Here is a 22,437-nt window from a genome sequence, read left to right as displayed (position 1 = left end):
ACCATATGCTATTCTTACCACAGACTTTTATTGTCTGATAAGCTTTTGTATTTAAGCTGTCAGGATTCCTATCTTCCAGAGGTCAGCCTCTGTTACAATTGCAATGCAGCACTAAAAGAAATCTATTCCATTCATACCCTAGAGCCATAATAACATTTAAGTCTTGAGCCAGAAGTAAGTCTGTACTAGCAAAAAGTTGATTTGCATCATAAAAATGATGTATCAGAATGTTGTTAGTGGCCTTCATGTACTGCATGTATTACAGGCAAACCTAGTGGCTTTACTCATCCCTAAAGCAAGTCTGTATCTGGTTTATTCTCCAAAGAATTGCCAGATTTGAGAACTATTTGATAACAAGACAAGATTTTGAAAATGGTAGGTTGCGAGTCTAAGTCACCAATCCAACAAAAGATATTTAACATATACAACTAAGATAAATTATGATCACTCCTATACTGTAAACACATGTTTTCTGAATTGAGACTCAAAAGCTTACATAGAGGTTGTAAGGAAATACGCTGAGGTTAAATATGTGGTTACAAACTGTCTTTGAGTTTCTTCTCTGAGCACTAACAGAAGTGATCAGGCCATTTGTGGGCACACTTCCTGCCAAATACTACTTTTCTCTATTTGTTGGAATAAAACTGATGGAAGGATATAAGAAAATGTAGACAGCACTACAATCCCTGAGATTTCTGCCCATTAGAGCAGACAGAGAAAAATACTTCAGCCATTATGTGTGAGCATTGCCAAAACAGAAGGTGGCACATGAGAGAAAAAGATGAAATACATTCATAAATCCTGCTCTGATGTTTGGATGCTAAATACTGGAGCGGTGTGAGAAGAAATTAGAATGGAAGGCAGAAGCCCTTGATTTTTAGTTCTTCCAAAACCGGATAAAATTCAGGATCCTTGAAAATATAAGGCAGGATGAATTTCATGTCTTCAGCTTGGAATGTGAAGTATCAGCATACTAACCAAATCTGGTAGATTAAGAAAAGCCTGCCAACATAACTTATTCAGACATACAAGTGCTTGGAAAATGCATACACTGTGCCTTTCATTGTTCTTCTGAACTAAGGTGATGGCTTTTTCTTATACTTAAATTAAAGCAAAAAAAATTTTTTTTTTTTTTTTTTTTTTTTTTTTAGTTTACCCTGGACTGTGTTAAGAGCTGTTTCAAAACATCTGTTGGATATCAAAGTGTTCTGGTCCTTCAAACATGGATGCAAACTACTTTCTTTTTGAAGTAATTCTCTCTGGTATTTCTTCTCCTAAGGACAGCTTGGAAGGTAAGCAAGGCTATTTTCTTGTTGCTACCTGACTTACACATCAAATTGATGGTTTAGGAGTTAAGAAAAACAATATTTTCAGTGGTCGCTGTAAGCCAGAAAAGATTTTTTGTATGTCTTAACAAAGGTTGGTATGTGGTCAGACTCCAAGGGTTGCCAAATGATGCTTAACGTGGGGTATTAGCTTAAGGGAATGAAAACTGGAGAAGATTCCTTCACTGTTGAAGAAAAGAATTTTTCTGTATTTCCTGCTCCCTTTGAAGAAAGAAGTAGACTGATGTGGGAAAACTAGGTTAGGAGAATGCCTAGAGGACAAAGTAATGAATCCACTCACATGTTGATTCAAATCAGAAAATTAAATCCTGATTTACTTTCTGGTACTTAATGTTAAATCCAGTCATAATGTTTATAGCAGTCCAGTAGAACTTTGAAAAATGTTGATTTAACAGACATATTTTTAAGTCAGTTCATCAATAACTGAAGGGAAACCAGACAGGTAAGCCAGCTGGCATGAAATACAGTGAAGCTAGTTGGCTGTTATACAGAACTTGGAGCTCCCTGTGTAGCACCTGTGTGGTCTGTCCAGTGCTATGCATTGCCCTGTGCACTGGCTACATGCATTATGGCAGAGGTGGTGTAGCTGCCTGGCTGTGCTGCAGGCAGGGTTATCAAAAAGGAGACTTTTTTTCTCTAAGAGAACTTTTTTTTTTTTTTTTTTTGAATGAGAAGACAGTCAGTACATGATAACAAATGGAGTTAAAACAAACAAACAAACCCTGTATAGTTGGGATAATATAAGGGTATATTTGTAATTATAGAGTAAATAGATAGCACAGCTAGGACAGCTGAAATACCTTCACCTGTGCTTCCACAGCTGACCCATTGCTTGCCTCAAATGGTTAATCAGAGATTCAGGCTGGGATCAAGTTTTCCTTACAACCACAAAAAACATCTAACTGGACTCGGCAACTAGAAATCAGAAATACCTTTCTGATATATGTATAGATATATCATAGATATATATATTTCTGACATATGCATAGATATGACAGATTTTTGCTTATTTTCGCATTGTACTTTTCTGGTGTGTTTGGACCTCTTGTGACTGAGATCCCTAAATTCTGTTGAGAATAAGATTTACTAGAAAAGACATTACTCAAATACATTATTATTGCTATTGAAATCAATACAGTGAGTCATAATCTCACAACATCTGCATACATATATCGGTGCTTCCTTGTGTTATGTTCACAGAATTCAAATGAAATGATGGGCTTAAGTGATACAGGGGGGAAAAAAAGATACTCAACTGTGTAAGCTGAAGCCATAGCAATACATAGGAAAGCCTCTGAGAAATAATGTATTTGTTATCATTCTTATTTTGTTGTTTTGACTCAGTAAAAATCCACATGGCACATAGTAAAAATCTGGAAAAGTAGAATTTGCTGGCTAACATTTCCTAGTTTTCATATGAAATATGTAGTTAAAATTGATTGTGCTTTGCTCGGTTTTGTTAAGTCTTTGAAAATGAATATGTATGCTTGTGTTTTACAGTGAAATGTGGAGAGAGAGTGAGAGAGAGAGCACATATAGATATGTATATGTTCTCTTTCTGGCACAGCTTTCAATGAAAATCATGCATGATCTTGTTTAAATGTACAAATTGGATTCTATTTCCATTCGATTTGAAGAAATTAGTGCTGCTCAAGTAGTCATAGAAACAGCAAATAAGAACAGACTGTATAACCATCTGCAGAAATTCTGAATACTGAATATAGTTTTCTTAATTTCATTCCTATGTAGGAAACTAAAAGAAAAAAATATTTCAAAAGATGATTTTCTAGAAAACTAAGGGCAACAGGGTAGCCACTACTGGAACTTAATTAAGAGGCCACTCTACATTGTTGCATTGTTCTTATCCTGTCTCAAACGAATACTGAAATATACATAGGTTATTCTGAAAGTAATGACTCCTATTTATTTCCAACGAAACTACAACAAAACACAGTACTGCTATTTGATCAAATTTTCAGTTACAAAATATTATTTTTCCCCATAGTCAGCACTATTAGCTATGCATTTTCACCAGCAATGAACAACAGCCTGCGTGCCATGCTCGTAAAAATCTGCACCAGTGAAGGTGACCTACTGTTTCACAGCTGCTATGACAACATCATTTCTAGGAAAATGTTACCCATGTAGCCTGTCTTTCATAGGCCCAAAGGGGTGGAAGTTAGAAGGTACCAAATCAGGACTATATGCTGAGTGTGGTAGAACAGTCCAGGCAAGACTGGCAATGTGCTCTGCAGTCTTCAAACTGGTATGGGACCTGGCATTATCGTGTTGCAAGAGAAAGATTTTCTTCTCTGGCCTAACTTCAGAAACTTGAGCCTTCAGTTTATTCAGCATTGTGATGTACTGATCAGAATTGATGGTTTGTCTGAGTTGCAGGAAATCCAGAAGCTCCACCCCTTTTCTATTCCAAAAAACAGTGAACTTCCTTTACCCTCTGAGGGCTGTGTCTTGAACTATTTATTCAATGGGGAATTCACATGTTACCATTCTTTGAATTACTCTTTTGACTCTGGCTCGTAGGGGCAGTACCACATCCTGTCATAAGTAATGGTGCAATCCAAGCAACTTCTCACCTTCAGCCTCTTATTGGCTCAATAGGTCCTGACAAACTTACATGTGGTATTTTTTTGGTTTCTGCATGACCTACCTGGCCCAAACTTTGTGTTTTTTCTTTTTAATTTTAATTTTTTTTTTTAAAGTTTAATTTTTTTAAAAAGTTTTTTACAGTAACAGTGGTTTGGCACTGGAAATTTTGCCCGGAGATGTGCCGGATGCCCTGCCCTTGGGGGCATTCACAATCAGGCTGGATGTGATCTTCTCGAGCAAGCTGTAGATGTCTCTGTTCATTGCAGGGGAGTTGGACTAGGTAAACTTTAAGTGTCAAACTCCAACAATTTTATGATATTTCCACATTGCTGTCATTGTTTTCAATGCACTGAAGCCTATATTCAGGTCTGTATGCAGTTCTTTGATTGTAATTCTTTAATTTATGTGGATGAGCTGATTGCGATGCTTTTCATTCTGTGATGTGGCAGCTGTGCATGGCTGTCTGGAAGATAGCTTGTATTTCATGTCCCTGTCACTATTGCTTCAGTGCACCACCCACTGCCTCACATACTAACATGCACTGTTTTGTTCCATAAATATTGAGTAAGTACTTATGAATGTCAATGGGTGCATTTTTTTTTCCAGCATGTAGAAATAGCACACCTTTGCTTCATACACACTTCCATGCCTGACACCATTCTGTCAGAGTGTCCCTATGCCACCATCTGTCATATGGCAGCAGAATGTAATGGGATACTGGTGGGAAGGTTCAGCCTCCACTGCCAAATATCCACCTCTGACTTTGTGGGCAAACTAGGAGGCATTACTTTTGAAGCAGCCTTCATATTGTCTGGCATTAGCAAAAAATTACTGATTTTTAATACTTTACCTTTTATGTCTTATGAATGAGAGCAAAAAAGAACTGCAAATGCTATTCTGCAATCAGCTAAAAACCTATGTAATGAGCGTGTGGCCTTATTTTTGTGTCCTATGTTATTACTGAAGTATAAAAATTAGGTATTAGAATATTAAGTACATAGTAGGTATTACAATTAGGTATTAGTATATTAAGTATATAGTATTAATATCTACGTGGACTCTAAAAGTGTATTAACTACTTGTATACAATATGTGAATGTGTATTTATCAAATTTGTATTTCTAAATATTGCAAGTACGGGTACTATTGAAGTAATTGCATATGAAATCAGTAATCGCATGATTGTGTGGAGTTTCCTGATTTGATTTGCATGTTTCACTATGAGGAATTATGCACATGAATCAAGCTTAGAAAAAAATTTTCATCTCTTGTTCTATAACTAAGTAATTTGATATTATTTTTTCTGTTTTACTGTTTGTGCAGGAGTGCAGTATTCTCTTGAAATTAGCAGTCTTTCAATAATAATTACTAAGAACTAGGAATAAATTCTGTTTTTCAGGCTTTTCAGTGCATAGTAAATATTACTTATTCAATATCTGAATAGCAGTAGTTAGTTCTAATTGGTCACAGAAACCTCCTCCTTCTGTGTTTTTTGTTTTTCTTCTTTTTCCCCTCAACTGATATAAATAATTCTTGGGTGCAGAGTACTGATGTGAATACATGCTTTAAAAGTTGTTTCCTGCATACTGTTAATATGCTCCCTTTGCTTGTCTTTCAATGGAAGCACTTTGTCTTAGAGGGCCAGAACAATTGATAGAGGAACTAAAGATCAGCAGCTTGATTATTGACCATAGCAAATATTTACAGTGGAATAAATGTTTTGATGAGAATTAACAGGAGAATTTAGCTTTGTATTAATAATTAGGTACCTGTTAGGTTCACAGTATTTTTGAGGGCCTACTGCTATAAATTGGGCAATTATAATGATATCTAATGACATTGCAGAAACTGCAGCAAAATGATAGAGAATGGAGTTGACTGCTGGGGCTTGTCAGTAAAAGACTTTTAATTGAGACTGTTCATTAGAAAAATGAAGGAACGTGTGTGAAAGGCTCTTTCACATCTAAATTTGCTACACCTTTCAGAACCCTAATCTAAAAGTAAAACTATACTAAATAATGTAAAGAGTTACGTTTCTGTTTCTAGAAGACTTGAGATGTAACAATTGAGCAGCCTTTTGAGAAACATCTAGCTGTGTCATACAGTCTTGAATCTTCAGAATATATTATCAGGAATTTGGTTTTCTATCTGGATTATTAGTGTGATTATCACAACAAGGAAATATACGAAAGTAGAATTTTAGTTTAGGCAAATAAGTAACAGGATTTAAATTTCTTCCTCTTATTTTGATATTGCATGAAAAATAGATAATCTTTTCAATGTGGAATTTCATATTTATATATTTCATAAGTTATCTATGTAAAAGAAATATGCTCCAGACTATCTTTTTAAACTAATCCAAAACACAGCATAGTCAACTTCTCATGGATTAAGGCTCTCCTCACGAATAAAAAAAAATCTTAGTGTCTCAACATAGGGCTATTTCTGTGCCAGCAAGATAATGTGTATACTTGAATTTCCCAGTGTAAATTCAGCCAAGAGTCAGCTTCTTAAAATGGTTCAGAATTTGTAAATATTGTTACATTCAGATTTGGCTCCTGCTTGTTCTGATCTGGAAGCAGACTTCAGACTGTACAGCTCCAATTATTAAGAAAAATACCCTAAGTACATTGCTAGACATGTTCACCAGTACTGACCTACCTGCTTTCCAACTGGCAAGAGGGGTGTGTAGGCATCTGCATCCTTAAGAGTGTTTGAAAGGCATGCCTGTCTAGTACTGTGTCCAGAACAGGCATAGATACCCTGAAAAGGATATGTACTTCTGTAAGCCATCAGTTTTTTAATGCGACAGCTGGTATAGTTATGATAGTTTCCCTAATTAATAGTGGGGAAAAAATGTTATTAGTTTAGAATCTCTCTGGTGGGAGAGGGATTCGTGTTTACTGACAGAGATATTTCAAGTGAAATATCAAACAATACCATCATTCTCACAAAGAAATATGTGTAAGCTTCAGAAGGAATGAGAATTTTTGAACTCAGACAGAAGTGAGTTTTGAAATTACTTTATAACTTCAAAGAAGATGCAAAGAAATAATCCTAGTAAAATCTTCAGTTTTTCTGCTTCAGTTCAAACAGGACTAAAGACCTTTCGTTGTGCATCAAAGGATGGACCGCTTGGTGCTCAGAAAGGTCTGAATGTAATGCATTGACTACAAGATACATAAGTGTGTGCTCTTTTTCAGACAAAGAAATGTTCTGAAAAGCAGGTGAAATAAAGGTGCATTGTCATCTGCATCTCGCAGCTGTGGCCGCATGTATTTCTCTTGCTTGAGTACTGCATGTCACAGTTTCACATTCTGTATAAGAAAATAATTGAACTTAGTGTTTACCGGTATTTACAATCTACAAATGACTTTCCAAACACTATGTTAAATCACATCAGATCTCTGTCACGTGACTTATTTATGAAATTTTACAGGTAGGAATTTCTAATCTCACTCTGAAAAAGGGAGAATGACTTGGCCAAAATCACAGTGAAATCTAGTGTCAGTGGACAGTAGCACAGAGTGTCATTTTAAACTTGATTTCTATAGATTAATGTTCAGTTATAGAGAATGGGGATACATTCATGCCCATAAAAATCCAATGCATAACAACATAGAAATTTAAATTTTAGTTTCTTAAAAATAAGAATTGATCTGATGTAAAGTCATCCAGTAATAGACAGCATTGTTTATTGTTTTGTTTTTGGTTTTTGTTTTTGGTTTTTTTTCTTTGTTTGTTTTTGTTGGTTTTTTTAAATTGTTTTTTCTTTTTTTGGAGTATAAATAGATTTATGTGTGAAGAAAGATGTCATTTATATTGAAAATACCTGCAAGCACTTTTTTGTCATAACTGTTTAGCTTGATAACTTGCATTTCATTAACAGATTTTTAACAACTCTCCAGGCTGCAGTCAGGAAGTTCAGTGGAATGCAACTGACAGCCATAGGTACTTATTCTTGAGGGAACATATTCTACCCGCAAGCTTTGTTCCAAGGTGCCATTTAAGAAATTGCTTTAAATGTATGAAATGTTTTAATAATTTGAGTCCTAGCTCCCTCTGAGACTGCTTACTTTCCTAGGGAGTACAGTGGTAGCTTGCTTTATAATGAGTATGGCGCATACCTAGCAAAAGCTGATCTGTAAAATTATCTCAATATTTAGAATATATTCTAATGTTCTGTTGCTTGGGATTCCCATAGAACAAGTCATGCAACTCCTTCCTGTGATTTGAGGGAGGAAATGCTTTCCATCCCCTCAAATTTCCTCTTCAGTAGAGCTGTGTTTCCATGTTTATATTTTGTTTGTTTTCCTGAGTGTATACATTACAAACTTTATGAATCCATCCAGTATTTGTGTGCCCTTCTTGCAGATTTAGATCTTAGTGCACATCTAGTGCTTTATATGTATTGTCTTGTTATAAATGAAGGTGTAAGATATACATATGCTCAGTGATAATCTGACTTGCTTGTTTCAAATTTGAATTGAAAAAGGAAGGATGAAGGATGAAAAATCCATTTGCAGACCTTTTCACTAGGAAAATAAAGTAAGGAAATTATTCCACTGAGGCTGTTCATAAAGGGAAGCAGCTTAGAGAAATCTTTACAACCAAGGGAATCTTAAATCCAGTGAAGCAGGAAGCTATGAAATCATCACCATGTCAGAAAGGGAGGTTTATGAGGCTGGAATTACAGTTAAAAGTTTGCTGTATGTTCGTAGCTGAATAATCCTTCTGCATTTATTCTTTTGGTTTAAGAACATAAAAGTTCTCCCTTCCCAGTGATACGTTTGCTGATATTACCGTTTCAAGCTATCGTCTGTGTTTCCATTTCTCATTTTTAGAACTTCATTAAGACCTGCTCTTCTTGCTGATCAGCACACAAAACATCTGTGTTGTTTGGGTTCTGCTCTGAGACCTGCAGAACAGTTTGTTGGCCTAAAATACATATATATATCAAGCATGTTTCACACTTAAATTGTGACATTACTACAGTTTTTACAGTCAGAGGTATGAAAAGGATACTGCCATCAGAAAGGATACTGAAAATGGGATTGGGTTAGTTGGTACTTGTTCAAGGACATTCAATATGGCTGTGTCAAGCCAGATTAGGCTCTTCAGAACACTGAAGTGATGATCACTTGAATTAACTATCATTCTTCTGTTTCATAGAAAGGCCTAGGGCTGGAGAGGAACTGCGATAAAACTAAATTTCAGAGAAATGCTAGCATGTATTATGTAGTTAAGGTTTAGGTGGGGAACGTTTCCAGTCAGATCTTGAAGTTGCCTCTCCTACTTTCTTTCCTCTTCTGCTACCATTAAATCTACACCTTTCTGATCTTTTCCAAACAGAAACCAGGTTATGCTTAGTTTAGAACATTTAAATCGTGTGATTTGCAGTATGGCTTCAGAAACAGCTGTCTCGGTGCAACTCATGAGGAGGGAACTGAAGTACAATGAAAGAAGCGAGTGCCCAGGCACAGGAAAATCTAGGTTTCTTAATCTGAACTCCAGACACTGGTGCTGATGTTTAAAGATATGATGTTTTGTAAATCACTCTCACTTGATTTGGCAGTACGTCTTCTCATTAATATATGTAAGTGGGGCAGGTAATGGTTCTGACCTATATCCTGCCCTCTCTTCTATGGAGCATAATTTCCTTAGAGAAAGACTTTAATTCACTGTGCGGTTGGAACAACCTGAGAACCTAATCTTCTCTGGCGCCTCTGTGAATTGTAAAAGATCAGGGAAAACATTTATCTAGGATGACAGATATCTGGGAAATGTTAAATGTGATTTTAATAATCTTGGTTATATAAACATATTGTGGTATTATCTTATTTCTCATTTTATGGGAAAATATTGTATAACTGCTTAATCACATTTCCGGATTGATTTGAGCTAGTTTGCAACTTGGGTTATTGCGAACTTCTACATCACAGCTATAATGAGAAGATGAAATATTGAATGAATATAAGTTTATTTAACAAATGGTGTTTCAGTTGGTATCTTTACTGCATTTTCGCAAAAACATGCACTGATGTTTTATCAAATAAACAATACTCCATTACAAAAATCTTCTTTCTACTTTAAGAATGTTTAGAGGGGCTACCTTTTTGCTCCAAAAAAAGATAATGTGATTTCAGTTTGTTTGCATGTAACTTGGTAGAAGCATTAGTGTCTTTCTCTGAGCTCTGAAGAGAAAATGGTGGAGGCAGAGAAGCATTTCCAAATATAAATTATTCCAGTTTTTCAGCTGACTGATACTTCAGCTTGGTATTCTTTCATGATTTGTAGATAAGAGGCTTAGATTAAACAAACCTTTCTTTAGCAGCAAGTAAGCAGATAAGCAGTGCAGTAAAGTAAGTTGGTGTCTGCCACATAAGTGGATTTTTGTATGTGGTGAAATAATTCTTAACTGTTACTGTGAATTTGAGAAGCATGTGAGAAATAGTGAGGAAAAGTACTAAAGCTTTTTATAGTTTACTCTATTGTCACTGGGGACATTATTCCTTGCCAAAATTGCAGGAGCACTGGGAGACAGGGAGAAGGAAACCAACATTTCTTTCCCTTCCAAAAATATTTGTATTTGTGGTTATGCATGAGTTTTGAATTAAGAAACACGCACATATTTCTTTTTAGAGAATTTGTGAGAAAAAAATCTTTAGCTTAAATAATATGTGTTGAAATGATTAGGATGTTCCGACCTGTAATGTGCTTTGCTGTTTTAAGTAAAAAAAAAAACAATGAGATAAGTGAAATGAAATGATTTACTGCTGGTGAATTAAAGAAGAGAAATATTTGTCATATGCTGTGGATATTTTCAAGATGTTGAAATATTTCTTATTTTGCATCAGGATGAGACTTTCAACTTGAATGTGGGAAAGGATAGCCAGAATGTAGTGCAGTGGGGATTTGAATCCATGCTTCAAGGGGGATTGCTCTAAGGTAGCCCAAGGCTTTTTGAATTTATTTCTTTTTCTAGCTATCCTGGGGGGAGAAGAGGGACAAGGGGAAAGATGGGACCTGACATATTCATGTTAGCGCTAAGAAGGGAGTGATCCAGGACTCTGGAGGAAGGGACTTAGGCCATAGACTTCAGCTGCTGTGTTGCTCCCAGCTCTCCATTGCACCAAGCAGGCTCTTGCTTTGTCTCACCCAGAACCATACTTGGTTTTAATGGTTGGTGGCTTTTCTCACCACCCTTGTGGATATATGTCTTGGTATATATATCACCACACACTGAGTTGCTCAGTTTAGCCTTGATGGTGAAGGGAGACCATATGCAAATCAAAGATATGGGCAGAAAAGGGACTGTTTTTAAAATCTTAGATGAATGGTATTTGGGCCTGTGCTTATATGACTATTTTTAAAAGGCAGGTCATGTTATGAATGTTAAATAATTAAAGCCTTAAATACGTGCTTAGCTATTGTCAATGACTGCAGTGTAGCCATGTATCTGTTTGCTGATGGATTTTGTGGGTAATCAATGTAGCATCTATTTCTAACGCTGCCGAAGTTATATAACATAAATTTGCAGTCTGGCCAAGATGCTTTAGCAGTATTGTAAAGCTAAAGTTAAAATCAACATATTTGTAGTGTGGAGTTATTGCTTGTGTGAAATCTGCATGAAACTGGTGTAATAGAGTTGATGAGCAGGCCTATTAATATCATCCAGAGATTTATTGTTTTCTTTTATAGAGATTATTGCATGGAGACCTCTAGGTTTCCACGCTGCTTTTCTCTGTTACTTTTTTTAGACAAATGACAGTAAGAAATGAATTCATACACTTGTTTAAATCCAAAGCATTCAGTAGGGATTCATTTGTTTCCTGAGTCCCACTATTATGTACCAGTCCCTTGGCATTTGACAAAAATTTAATATTGCCCCCAGATTAAACATACTGGTATGTAAAGGAGAAAGGGGAAAAAGAACCATGTCTTCTCACCCCACAGCCTCATTTGAACTTGAGTATCTTGTGGTACCACACTTATTTTAATAAGTACATTGCAGTTCCCTAAATTGGCAGCCAGGAGATGTGTATGTAATCAATAACAGTAATTTGCAAAATTGCCTGAAGAGGAACTGCTTCAATTTTTTGTTGTTGTTCTTCAAATGCTGCATTTTCAACAATGCTTTTATTAAGGAATGTTCCTTGTCTTTGTTTGCCATCTTCTGCTGGACATATTGTGTGGCTCAACTACTCTTGTAACATACCTCTCACACCCATTTTGTAGGAAGATCAAATACTTTTGAGGAAGTTGTGACAATAGACATCAAAGCTGAAAAGTATAGATTGTGAAATAACAATGCAATATGCATACTTAATTGTGGGAATACAAGAAAAGCTGTTCAGAGCAGCAGCTGTGGAGCAAGATAAACAGCATGAGAATCAAGGACACCTCTGCAAGGAGAAGAGTCTCACAGCTCTGATTGGATGTGTGCCTGCATGGACAGTTGAAAAGTGTTTTGTAGAATGCATTGTTGACATGTAAGGTGTTTGGGAAAGTTGTAAGGGCGGATGGAAAAGTTAGAAAATAAGAACTTGTGAAGGTATATAAAGGATGTGAGAACTCGTAATAAATGATCTGGATCGTTCACATCTGAGTCCGTGCGTCAAATGCTGCACTTAATTTTTAGTAATTGCTTGCAGTGCTATGGCTTTCCATAAATATTAGTAGCACTGACTGTGAGTTTTTCACTTAATGTTTTGCATTCTGAACAACTATATATTCAGTGTAGTAATTTAAGGTACAATAGGAACGAGGACTGAAATATTCTCTCAACAGTAGGGATATGAGACAAACAAAAGACCAGGACTACCCCACATAGTCTTTTAGTAGTATGCAAAAAATTTCCATAGGCTGTAGAATAATGTCACCTCTGTAGATGTTCTTCATGAAAACTGTATGTAGACCAGATCTAGTGAACGGGCCTGTTTCCAGTATGTTGGAAATAATGAGAGATTAAATAGAACTCAAAAGGTAATGACTCAACAACCATGAAGTATATCAGGAAAACAAGCAAAACTTGCCTGAGTACACAGCAACTCTCCTTAAAAATTTATCTTCATTCATAGAACATGAAGGCAGGAGCACATTTTCTGAAGAAGAGGTACAGGCTGGAAATGAACAGCATGCATCTGTGTTGAAAGATGATGTACTCTTTGTTGACTGTAGAGGTGGTTACAACATTTCACAAGACTGCTATCTTTGCTAGTATTTTCATGGAAAATGTCAAATATTTTACTTTTTAACCATTTTCTTCTTTCATGTAATATTAGTTGAAAATATGTTGATAGTCATTCTCTCAACATTCTGGGACATGCAGTATTTAAATGTCACAGAGGCATCTTCTTTTCATTGCAATATCTGACTTCAAAGGAATAATTCACAGCACAGTTAAGACATGAATTTTCATATAAAAACAACATGATTGCAGTGGAAATGTTTCAAAATGTTGTCTTTTAATGAATATATTCATTTGTTCTTCATTCATATGAAGCAATTCATACAGTACTTTAAGGCAGATTCCACTCCGTTGATGAAGACTTGCCATATTATTTGGAAAGGAAGACTGTCTTTTGAAAAGGCAGTAGGTGACTGAATGCTTAAACGCTGCCCAGTGTGTTTGTGGAGTCTCTGTCCTTGGAGATACTTAAAAAGAATCTAGATGTGCTTCTGGGCATCTGGCTTTAGGTGACCTTTCTGAACTGTGGTGTGACAAGGTGACCTACAGAAATCCCTTTCATCATCAACCATTCTGTGGAATGTTGGTCTGTCAGTGTTAGTTCAGAGTACCCAAAGAAACAATGCCCAATAATGTATAGAACTTGCAAGATAGTTCTTATCTTTTCTTTTTACAGGCCACTTAAGGTTGTTTTTTGTTGTTGTTGTTTTTTGTTTGTTTGTTTGTTTTGTTTTTTTCCCATTTAACTTGTCCATTTGTTTTTCTGTCTTTCTCTGCATGCCCATAATTTCCCTTTCCTTTCTGTTTCCTGGTTGTTTTTCTGTTTTGTTTTGGTTTTGCTTGTTTATTTGCTTTTAATTGAGCTGTATCTTTCATTTTCTTCTGTGTGCAGTCAGGCTTGTGGGTCCCCTTTGATTTAAAAAAAAAAAAAAAAGATAATTGAAAGCCTGCTGCTGCTGAAGACCATCCTTGGAAATTTCATTCTTGACTGTGAAGAGCACAGAGTAACTATCATACTAAAAATAATTTAAAAATAATTTAAAATACTATCAAACTTTGCAACTATAGTTTAATTGTGGTAATAGTATTACTAAGGTTTTTCTGCTTTATCAGTAAAGTCTTATTGGTCTTACAGGCAAAATTTATTTGTTTTTACTTTCTTTCTTAATATATATATTTTTTTCCAGGAATAGAAAATTTTGAACCTAATCAACCATCAGGCATTCAGCTCTAATGCATTTCATTTCTTCAACAGAGCGAACATCCTATGATATCTGAAGGGCCAATGCAGATGTTTCATTAGTTTACATTCTGAATTCACATGATAAATAATTACAAATTCTCAGTGCAGTGTGAAATATCTAACACTGCTGCTTCCCAAAGAATTCTGGAAGAGTCAGTCTAAGAACCTTGCAGATTAATTTCAATAATTGGATTTCTACTTTGTGTATGTTTGTTTACTGTATGAGGTTGAAGACTTCTGAGAGAAAGCTTTTTAATGTTTCCATATTTGCATCCCTTAGTTGAACTGGCAACAGAATGTACTCAAACTTAAAGATTATGCCTTGAAAATGACATAAGTACATCCAAACAAAGGCAAAACATCAGTATAAATAACGTTTTGCTTATTTTCTTTCAACTGCTCTGCATACTAGCACAACATGCTGTTACGGATAACTTGCTCTAGAAAATTTTGATCATAGTTTCTACAATTAAATTTATGCAAAGCATGTTATTTTGAGATAGGTGTGCCACGTATTATAGTCTGCTGGTAAAAACTCTTTATGTTTTTATTTTATCTGCCTGCTCTAACTTTCAGATATTTACTGTAGAATGTTATGACATTTAGATATCTGATAATCACCATAGGGCCCGGAGCCGCTTTTAATGATGCATTCTTTCTGTGTTCAGATTTCCTTAATTCATGCTGTTCTATGATCTTTATAGACTCAATACTTGCTGTAGGAAAGCACCGAGTCACCAATATTCCATTCAGAAACAGATTCACTAGGGTCACACTAAGCTGCCAATAGATATTTGTCAGCACTGAGATAATGTTTAAAAAAGAAAGGTCTTTGAATTGAGATATGAGAAATTTCTCTAACTCCTTGTTCTGATGCCTGTAACTACAAGAAATCCCAAGAGTCTGGTCAGGAATATTAAAACAGGATGGATTGAAGTTTGTTTCATTCAATCTTGCTGTTGTGGGACAGGATTCTTCTTTATATTTTGTTAACTGTATGTTACCTTTGCTGGTGGTTGCCTTCTCTTTTGCTGGAGGTGGAAATCTCTTTTCTACTAGGCTGCCATTCCTATACTTGGGGCAAACTGAATAAAGAGCAGGTACTGACTTTGACAGTGGAAGGAAATGGACTGAGAATAACTTTATCTAAATGTTTCCTTTATACATGGGTATGTACTCTGACATATGGTTAAATGCAGCGTAACTGTTGCTGGGATTTAACCATTTGAAGTGAAGTTTTCTGTTGTACTAGAGTACTGAACATTGATATCAAGTTGCTGATGTGCTGTCAGGTGACATCCCGGATTTCTTTAGGGATGCAAGTGCAATGTATCTTTTGAACTTGCACTCATATTGGTACTGTATTAAAAGGAGTAGAGAACTGCTCTAACTCACTGCGCACCATCAGCAACCTGCTGTCAAGGGTTTACTGGTCTCTACTGCTGCTAAATAGTGCTTGGTCACAGACTAAGAACTTTCTGAATTACATGTTGATTTTATTTGTTATAGATTGGACAAATTCTGTCCCTTTTAAAATGAGCAAGAGGTTTACTATTAGCATAAAAGTATTAAGATTTGTTTGCTGTGCAAGTTATTATATAACTCTGGAGTTTTGCTGTGATGATGATGGGCAGAGGCAGGTCTTTTATGTAACAAAAATGAGATAGATTGATAAATATTTGAGGAAAAAATTCCTGAATACAGGCCTTCCCATTCTCCAATGAAACAGACCGTTTCCTTTGACAGTCATCACAATGTACAAATAAGTACACCCAGCACAGCATTCATCGTTCTCTTCTGAAGCTGAATGTTTACTGAAGCAATTGCTGTTGTATGTTACTTGGCATAATTTGAGTTGGTTTCAGCAAAGTGATTTCTTTCTTTTTCTTGCAGATATTAACATTACAATCAAAATTATTCTCTTTATTATGGGTCTAGAATATTCAGGTTGGATAAGGTAACAATGAAAAATGTACTGTATTTCAAAAATACTTTTAGTATGTGATATTATAGCTTCTAAACTTTGTGCACCCATCTGAAACAGTGAATATGTTCATATGCATATTCTCAGTTTCAATCTGGTGCATGAATTAATTTTATTTTATTTTTGTTTTACCAATGTTATTATTTGACATATTATATGCTTAGAATGACAAAACTATTAAACAATATGTACTTTTCCTTTACAAGTGTCTATGGCTGTGAGGTCTGTTTTTTGCAAGATACAGTATGGGGCAAATTCTTAAGTATCTCTATCCAGTATTTTTAGTAACTTTATGAAACAGCAGCAGGGCCATCTATTGTGTGCACCTTTAGAGAATTAAAAGACAAAAATAATCTCACAATTACACTTTAACTCAACCTTTTACAATATGTTTATGAACTGTGTATATGTATATTTTGGGACCCTAAGGGTTATAATTGTCTGCATTTTAAAAATTTCCATTGGAATCTTCAGAAGAGTTATACTCTATAGTATGAATACCCTGACATGGAGTATATTTGCACAGAATTATAGTGAGAAGGCCGCAAAAACCTGAATTGCAGCCAGAATATTGATGGCTGGGGAGGGGCATGTTAATATCCTGGGTTCAGTAATACTGACGCCAAATGTGAACACCCACTGAGTGAACCTTAGGTCTCTTAAATTTTCTCTGCTCTCTAGTTCCTGAATTAATAGCTTATGCTGCTTAGTGCTGCAATACAGTGAGTCATACTTCCCGTATTTCAACCTGACCTGAATTAAATTATCTTGAATTTAAGTGCATCAAACACTGCAATACTCATGCTACAGTTGAACCTGGATGTAATTAAATTAGTTGAATTTTTTTAATATGCTCAGTGATGCAACATTATTACTCTCTATGTGTGATTCTTTTGCACAAACATTCATGTGTTTCTAGGTGGAATGCCAATCATTACAAAAATTAAGATAATAACAAGCTTGAATCCCTCTACCGTACACTGTAGCATAGAAGCAAGAATTGCCTAGGATTTAAGAGATGAAGGTGAGCTTAGAAAAAAAATATTCTAAATGAATTGATAAAGTAAAATATTGTTCTGATAGGAAAACTATGAATGACGCATCTGAGAAACAGAAATTTCTTGATGGGATGTTTATGTTATGAAAGGAAAGCACTAGTTATAATTTGGGCACTTCATTCCCATAATAAATTTTGTGGTATTGGTGGAGACAAGAGATGCAGCTCTTCACTGGGTTGGTACATTCAGTACCATCTCACATGCTTTAAACATGCCACTACACCAAACTTCTAAGCTTCCTTTATGAAGAATATCATTTACAAATTTAACAAAATGAGGAATAACAAGAAGATTTTTTTTTTTTTAAATTTTGTTTTATTGAGGATCTAAGTAGAAACTATATCTTGATCCTGGCTTTATTCTTTTTTCACTATTGTCTGAATCAAAAGGAAATGGTAAATATTTACTGCATATGGGCAGTATGTCTGCATGTCTTGACAACACATTTGTTTTTGGTCTTCAAAGGATACTGTAGGCTATGCCTCATGAGCTAAAGGGAGGATTTAACTATCACATCCTTTAAAGGGGAACAGAAGGAGTCTAGTTGAGTAATTTATTCAATATTGTAGCCACATTAATAAGATCTTAATGCTAAATTCAAGCTCTATGTTGGCAGAATCTGCCAGACCCTGGCTTATGGAAGGTACAGGAAGGGGTAGTCAAAGAGACTAACTTTTCCTGCATTGTATGGTCTTAGATCATGTGTGTCTAGAAAAGACACCAAGAAATCATGGATTGTTTCCATGTTCTAGTGTAGGATCAGCAATTCCTGCAGAATCTGTAGCAGAAATCTGTCTGGTCTGCTCTGCAAAAGCCTGTGACTGAAGATATTCAGAACATTGCTGGGCTGTCTAATTTTGTACACTGCTATTCTTTCTATTAGTTTCCATTCTTACTAAGTTTTAAATATCATCCTCTGCCTCCCCATCCCCTCAAGGTGCACAATTTGAAAACATTCTTTGCTGTCTAGGCAGAACATTCTTAATTTCCTGAATGTGAAGAGTCAAGTCTTATGTTCTTTTATTCTTTCTCTTCTAGACTATAGGAAGTCTAATGTGTTCAGTCTTTCCATGACTGTTATCACTGTAGTCCTCTTAGAATTTCAATGCTTGCATCCATTTTATTTTATTTTTTTCTTGAAATGTGATTCTCCAAATGGGACGTGTAGCCTTGAACATCTGGATGAATTTAGCTCACTTTGTTTACTGTTCCAAAAAAGGTAAACTTAAAATTACATCCACTGGAGTATATTCCACAGTTGGGGCAATTATCAGTGAAGGAAATGTCTGAACTGGGTATAACCTTTCTTAGATTCTTTTCCATATTTTAGACTATTCTGTTGCTTCTATTAAGAAATTTTAATTTTAAAAAAGGGTGTGTAGATACTTCTTGAATTTTTAACAAAGCCTTCTACTTTTGTGCCTGTTGATGAGATACTCAAAATATTTAGAACTTGTTGTCTATAGTAAAATAAAATTCCACTTCAGATCATGTTAATCTCTTATGATCTCATATCTCTCTCCCATGAAGGTGAAAGCATTTTTTTTTTTTGTTGTGTATTACTTCACGACCAGATTATTTGATATTAAAGATTGATCCCACAGATCTTCTCAGTGCTTCAGAGCTGGTATACCTCTATTTATCTTTCATATTTGTTTCATAAAATCTTGTTAGAGTGTATATACCCTTTCCCAGGTTTGATTTTATGCATGAAATTACCTGTGGAAAAATCTTGCAAATGTCCTGAAGTGTTTGACAAATAACAGTACATCAAAGCAGGCATCCCTCTCTCCTCCAAATCTTTAATAAAGTTTGAAGGTTGATACTACTGCAAAAAATTAGCCCTTCTATAAAGTTATCCTTCTCTATGGTTCTGACAATATGTAGAAAAATGCAATTGAACTTTCAACTATCTGGAAATTCAGTAGATTTTTAATAAAATGTGGAAGCTTTTTTTATTGTCTTGTAATTCAGGGCGTACCTGGTACACTTTCGGTTTCAGCACTATAAAAAAGTTAAAGTGGAAAGAATGATTGTTTATGTTTGTGATTAATAATGTTTCAGAAACGGTAAGTTTTTAGAAAGTAGAAATAACATTTTCTTCCCTCCTTGTTTCAGTAACTGTGGAGTTAAAGGAAAGTTGGATGAGAGCTATGTACATCTTCTTGTTTTATTTTACTTTTCTTTTTCTTGGAGTCTTCAGCAGAATACTGATGGAGTGTTCAAGTATTTCTGTAATGTATATGAAGGAAAGAATTAACAAAAGGGATGCTTACTAGATACATTAGAAATTTCTCCTCCCCTTCACTGTGAAACAGTCCTGCTTATCTTGACAGTGTTCTAGTATCAAAGACACTGTATTATGGAGTCATATTTATTATTACTTAGCTATGTGTGTTATATTAAATAGTTGATGCAATTTAAATCAAAAACCTAGTTCACAGAGAGCAGTGTTTATTCACTTTAAATTAACAGACATTAATCATGTTATGCCTGGTGCTGGATTTTTATATGCTTTTTTTTTTTTTTTTTTAATGGGATTAAGACCAAATAAAATATAGCTTCTTCTGTACATATATGCTTATACAGTTGTTTACCCATTTTATTAATTTCCAAGATCAACATTGATCAACAGGAAGAATAGACTTAATAGTAAATTATGCCCAATGGAGGCTTAATAAAATTTGTTTTCTTTCTTAACCACAGAAAGATAGATAATGGAAAGCATCTTCCACACACTGAAGCATGTATGTAACCTTCAGTTAATAGAGCAACAGCTCAGTTTTTAAAGGCACTCTGGAATTTCTACTTTAGAAATGGTTGATATGAGTCACCACCTGCTGAGGTCTTTCAGAGGAGGAAGGGACATTGGTAACATTTAATTTAACCTTACATGAGACACTGTATAAATTGAATCTGTTGGTTCTACTGGAGTGAAATATGTTTATTGGATTTACTAGCACTGTCAGAAACACTGTATTGCTCAATTTAAAATTCTCCTGAGTGCTTAAATAATCCAGCTGACCCTACATTTTTTACCATATCCATTTTGACTTGGTTTTACAGCACTTTAAATTTCCATGGGCATTTTAAGTGTTGTATTAAACATTCCTGACCTGCTATTGACTTCTTAGTTACTGTTTTTTTTTTAATTTTTTTTAATATGTGCTATATCTGCTGAATGTATTTGCTACTTTGAGTAAAAATGTAACAGCTTCTTTGTTTGAGATATTTCTTATTCAAGTTATTTTGATGTTTAAAAAGATTAAAGATGTTCAGGAATACAGTTTGGAACTGAGAGAGTGACAGTGCATTTTAAAGCAGCCCACATAGAGGGCTGCACATGTGAATTGGCTTAGAAAGCCAAGGAGGTACTGTAGTAGGAATGAAATCGCTTAACACTTTAATAAGTTGATTAATAAGATGTATGGGGTGTTTTTTTGCTGGATGTCTCATACTTCAAACCAGGCTGGGGGCCTGCATAGTAGAGCATGAGGTCTGTGTATAGAGTTTTTGCTCTTCAATCTGAATAATTGGAGAAAGCAGATAAAAGCAACTGACATATGGAAGGAAGTGTGGGAGGAGAACAAGTAACAGAAATAGCTTCGCATTTTAAAAAAATTTAAAAATTAAAAAAAAAATAAATCACAGTTTTTCATATATCCTTGTCTATGACTATAGTAGTTCTTCATTTTCACTTTTGGTAATTAATTAGTGTCACTTCAGTCACTAAAGCAAAGTTCACAACATCTCTCATTGAATAGCCTCATTTAGTTTTATATTTTGAAATATTGCTCTTTTCCAGGTGCCAACAGAAGTTGCTGACTGTCCATTGTAAAAAGTAATAATAGTGGGAATTTTTAACATCACCTTTTGATTTACTTGAATATGTCAGCTTGCATCCTGGAAGGGCAACTGACTGTGTTTCAAGCAGAATGAGTACTGCTTTTCCACTGGATATTTTCGTTAACAGACAAAGTTAAATGTAGCTTTTTAAAACAATCTCAATAAAGAAACAACAACAACAAACCAACCCTGAGCCACTGACAATTGTTACTCAGAGTGTTATTAGTATCTAAGTGACCGAAGACCTGTAAATTATACTGTCTGATAAACAGGAACCCACTGGAATAATGGATGTTTTCAGTATTGTGCCAGAGTATCATAACAGCATAAAGTAACCTAACTTAAGAAGTGATTGCATCTAAAAAACTCATCCAGATGCATAAAAATGTGCCATGCTTACATAGAGAAGATAGTTTTAATTTGGCTGTAGCCTTCTTATTCTTTTTGAATGTTTAAATAGCTACGATAGTGTCAGAGAAAGTTAGCATCATTACATTTGATTTGGGAGCAAATGTAGGAACATCCATATAGGTGTCTAAATTTTAGGTATCAAAAGGTTAGTCAAATGAACCCCTCAGTAAAATTCAATTTATGAATTCAGCAGAGGATACTTCAAGATATCCCATGAGTTTGCCTATTACCCTTCTCTCTCAAGCTATGAAAAGTATAAACCCACTTAGGAACTGATATTTCTGTTTTCAAGCTCTTATAAATAATAATAATAATAAAAAAATATGTAAATGATAAGCTAATGAAAAGAACACTGACCTTCTGCTATCCTGGTCTTAAGACTTGACCAAGAAGTCAATAAAACTGCATGCATTTTCTAGGATTAGTATTTCATTTATTTTGTGCCATGTCCTCTTGAAACTTCTCCTCCAAATATCACTCTTATACCCTATTTATTGGAAGTCTTTAGATTTCTTTGCATTTTAGACAATGTATGTGTCTTGCATTCTACATACACAGGAAAATATTCGGCCTTCTTTGTCTAAACCTGTCTTAATTAGTTTCTTTCCCAAACACTTGCTCCTTCTTAATCTAAATTGATGTGCTGATATTTATAGTTGTTGATTGATTTGTAATCTATTCAGTATCTCTTCATAATGGCAACAGCTACAGTCTTGAACTTAAGTCATACTTTTCTTCCCCTTTTCCTGGAT

General features: G+C 35.0%; 1 long non-coding RNA gene across 1 annotated transcript in view; it reads left to right on the top strand.

The window, feature by feature from the left end:
• The window catches only part of LOC146760694 (uncharacterized), a 46,020-nt gene that overhangs the window by 11,257 nt on the left and 12,326 nt on the right, over positions 1-22,437 (top strand). The window contains exon 2 of the long non-coding RNA XR_014946453.1: positions 1,152-1,292. This is a non-coding gene — a long non-coding RNA (uncharacterized LOC146760694). The remainder of the gene's footprint in view (positions 1-1,151; positions 1,293-22,437) is intronic.

The sequence above is a fragment of the Coturnix japonica genome, chromosome 5 (assembly GCF_054131305.1).
Source record: "Coturnix japonica strain WE chromosome 5, WE-NBRP24, whole genome shotgun sequence".
NCBI classification, from domain to species: domain Eukaryota; kingdom Metazoa; phylum Chordata; class Aves; order Galliformes; family Phasianidae; genus Coturnix; species Coturnix japonica.
Note: the sequence above shows the minus strand (reverse complement) of the source record. Positions and strands in the feature narration are given on the sequence as shown.